The following is a 3,861-nucleotide window of genomic DNA, read 5'->3' on the forward strand; positions in this document are numbered from 1 at the left end:
TAAGTTCGGGAATTTTAACCCGATGCTCTTTCGAGACTCAGCAGTTTTCAAGAAACCACTATTCAAGACTTTGGCATTAGCCTGTCTTTTAGAATCGACTAACTCATGTGCAAACGCTGTTCACATGAAAGCCTTTCCCGCTTCAGTCCTCAAAGTTCTCATTTGAGTACTTGCTACTTCCACCAAGATCTGCTCCATTGATCGCTTCGCGCATACACTTGCGTGCATACTTTAGCGCAATCAATGTGTCCTCCTACACATGAATATCATTTTTGAGCTGGTGAGGCTCTTTTTCTCTAATCTAACTTGCGTTAGATATTGATATTCATGGTTGGGTATAGGCCACGAGCTCTAGTGCCATCCATTTTCAGGGCTGATTGATTCGGCAGGTGAGTTGTTACACACTCCTTAGCGGATTTCAACTTCCATGACCACCGTCCTGCTGTCAGTATCAATCAACACCTTTTGTGGTGACTCATGAGCAAGTAGTTAGGCGCCTTAACCCAACTTTTGGTTCATCCCACATCGCCGGTTCTGCTTACCAAAAGCGGCCCACAAAAAGCTTGCATTCATAGTCCAAGTGCAATTAAGTCACAAGGACATCTCACCGATTTATAGTTTGAGAATAGGTGAAGGAAAAATTTTCCCCCATTCCTCTAATCATTCGCTTTAACCGATGAAATTGCTTTGCGAAGATTTTTTCAATCTTGCTCAAGCTTTTGCTATCCTGAGGGAAACTTCGGAGGAAACCAGCTACTAGATGGTTCGATTAGTCTTTCGCCCCTATGCTCAGGTCAGACGATCGATTTGCACGTCAGAACCGCTTCGGGCTTCCACCATGGTTTCCCGTGGCTTCGCCCTGCCCAAGCATAGATCACCATCTTTCGGGTCGTGTGCTACTTGCTCTGGATCAGTCATGCAATAAGAGCAAAACCGTCCGTGGTTGCGGGACACCGAATCGGCGCCCTCACCACACAAAGTAGTGCAATTCATAAAAATTACACTGTTCACTTTCATTTCGCGTGTGCGCTTTCAATGAGCGACAACACTTGCAAGCAACTCACACTCCTTGGTCCGTGTTTCAAGACGGGCTGTAGAGAGCATTGAATAGGAAGTTGAGGTCAGACAGGCAATCAAGATCAATTTATCTCATTTTGTTTAGAATCAACAAGAAGAATTCCGAGGAAAACTTCTGCTCGATTCATTAACAAGATTTGCCAAAAGACGACAACTACACTACTCGGTAGCCGAGAATATAATATCAAGGCATTGAGTATGGTAACGCTCACTCCAGTTCCCCTTCAACAGTTTCACGTACTTTTCACTCTCTCTTCAGAGTGCTTTTCAACTTTCCCTCACGGTACTTGTTTACTATCGGTCTCGCTTTATAATTAGCTTTTGGAGAGACATATCTCCAGCTTCGAGTTGCACTTTCAAACAACTCTACTCATAGGAATGAGCCATTATGACTGGTATCGAAAATGACCTTTACAGGATTTTCACCTTCTTTGATGCTACTTTCCAGTAGACATCAGGACAAATTCACCAGTCTAGCATCAAACCATACCGGACACCGAGAAATGTTGCCATTTCTCTTCCCGATGAGCTTTTCCCTGTTCATTCGCCATTACTAAGGGATTCTCAGTTGATTTCTTTTCCTCCCCTTACTGATATGCTTAAGTTAAGGGGGTTCTCTCGCCCAATTCAGGTTATGTAGTTGATTGTCTCTTAATTGGTTCACTGACCAATATGAGACAGAAACCGATTCAGCAGTTTTGTTCGCTACTACTATCAAACACAGGTCGAAGTTTCCATTCAGTCATTAATTCCAACTTTCAAATGTTGTTGTTTCAGCTTTCGCTTACTAGAAGCAACATAATACTCGCTGCAATACAGACCTCGGGAAACCCTCACCGTGAATAAGGTTCACTCACATATTTCACTACATTTTGCGTGGGATTGGAGATGAGGCTACTCGTTCTTGCTCAGTACTAGGCTGAAAATTAACGAAACTTCGTTACAAACGTTCACATGTTGATGTTTCCGCTTTCGCGTACTCGAAACAACATAATACTAGTCTTTGTAATTTAGTTTCATAATTTCAACTGTTCTCATGCAGAATTTTTGCTCATTCTTATCCCAAATTTTGACCTGGCTACTAGTTACACTCCTTGTACTTATTGCAAAATGACCACAAATTTCAACAGCTTTCACATGTTGCTGTTTCGGCTTTCGCTTACTACAGTCAACATAATACTCGTTGCAAAATAAGTGCTCGGCATCTGCAATTTTCCAAAGACGAAGTTTCGCCAGTTCAATTTTCGCTCGCCAATTATGGCTACTAATTCACACGGTACTGAGCTCAACAACATTAAATTTGTTCAGCAAGACTTTCACATGTTGATGTTTTGGCTTTCGCCTACTAGAAGCAACATAATACTCGTCTTGTTAGCTCATTCAATGAGAATAGCTTTTCCCGTTGAGAATTTTTGCCTTCAATTGGCGTTGTAGTGAGTTTGGCTACTCAGATCACCAAATACTTGTGACAATTCGAACCAGAAATGTTTTCAATTTTCACATGCTGATGTTTCGGATTCAACCTACTAGAAGCAGCATAATACTTGTATTCAACAATTTCTGTATCAAATCCCAGTTTTCCTCTGGTGCATCTTTGCCAAACTATTCCAAACTGCCTGAGTCTGAATACCAATTACAGGTACTAGTAAATGCACGTTACTAAGGACTATATAGTTCTAGGTTACTGTACACAACGACGTTCACATGTTGATGTTTCAGCTGCCGCTTACTAGAAACAACATAATACTTATCGTGCATACCTTTCCATAACTTGTCCTTTTCAGATGCATTAGTTTCCCTTTGTCTTGGCTTCTACAGTCAGACTGGCTACTAGTAACAGCACAGTACTAATCACATATCGTTCTACAGTTTTGCAGACAACTTTCACATGTTGATGTTTCAGCTTTCGCCTACTAGAAACAACATAATACTCGCTGTATACATTTGTAGTTCTCTATGTAACTTTCATGTGAAGAAGTTTCGCCAGTCTTTTTGACTGTCTCAAATCTGAGTCATGCTTAGGCTACTAGTTGCTTCATAGTACTTATCGCCTCGAGATCATTGAACAAAACTTGATTTTCACATGTTGCTGTTTCAGCTTCCGCTTACTAGAAACAACATAATACTAGTCTCATTAAGTTCCGTCTCTTTGCAATTTTCTTATGAAGAAAATTCGCCATCACAATGACTCCAGCAGTTCTTGATCAAGGAATGCAATCATTGATCAGAATGCTATTATTTGAATCGGTTCTGCTTTAAGTGTTCCAATTTTATTGGAAGCACCAACAATAGAACATCAATGTGTTCAATCGAGAGTTATATAACCCTGAATCGGACGCAGTCAACAGCCGAAGCCGAGACCGCCTTTTGCGTTAGAGAGGTCGGTAAACAAATCTTGCGATTCATACCGAATTAACACATATAGCTGTGCTCCTCTTCGTAAAGCGAGCCAAGTGATCCCCTGTTGAAGGATGTATTTGGACCAATCTAGTAGCATTTGGTTTCCAACAAGCTCTCCCAAGTTAGCTTACTTATTGGGCTTTTCAACCAATTCGGTTGGCTACAAGCATCATCAAAGTACTAGCCACAGTTTGATCGCAAAATTCTACGACTTTCACATGTTGATGTTTCGGCTTGCGCTTAGCCTACTATAAGCAACATAATACTAGTCATATCATAGAGCGTGATCAGCTTGTGACGTTCTCATGATGAAGTTTCACCAACAGTGTCTCACTTCGAGCTTAAATCCAGCTACTAGTAACTACACAGTACTGACTGCAACGA

The 3,861-nt window shown here is 41.3% G+C and overlaps 1 non-coding gene and 1 pseudogene across 1 annotated transcript in view; both read right to left on the reverse strand.

Moving 5' to 3' along the window:
- LOC142355919 (large subunit ribosomal RNA) overlaps positions 1-1,713 on the reverse strand; it is a 3,524-nt gene extending 1,811 nt beyond the window's left edge. The window contains exon 1 of the ribosomal RNA XR_012761325.1: positions 1-1,713. This exon is cut by the window's left edge and continues 1,811 nt beyond it. This is a non-coding gene — a ribosomal RNA (large subunit ribosomal RNA).
- A 1,685-nt stretch (positions 1,714-3,398) lies between these two features.
- Positions 3,399-3,550, reverse strand: LOC142355918 (5.8S ribosomal RNA; annotated as a pseudogene).
- Between the last annotated feature and the right edge of the window lie 311 nt (positions 3,551-3,861).

The sequence above is a fragment of the Convolutriloba macropyga genome, unplaced genomic scaffold (assembly GCF_964194025.1).
Source record: "Convolutriloba macropyga unplaced genomic scaffold, txConMacr16.3 SCAFFOLD_4443, whole genome shotgun sequence".
Classification (NCBI taxonomy): domain Eukaryota; kingdom Metazoa; phylum Xenacoelomorpha; order Acoela; family Convolutidae; genus Convolutriloba; species Convolutriloba macropyga.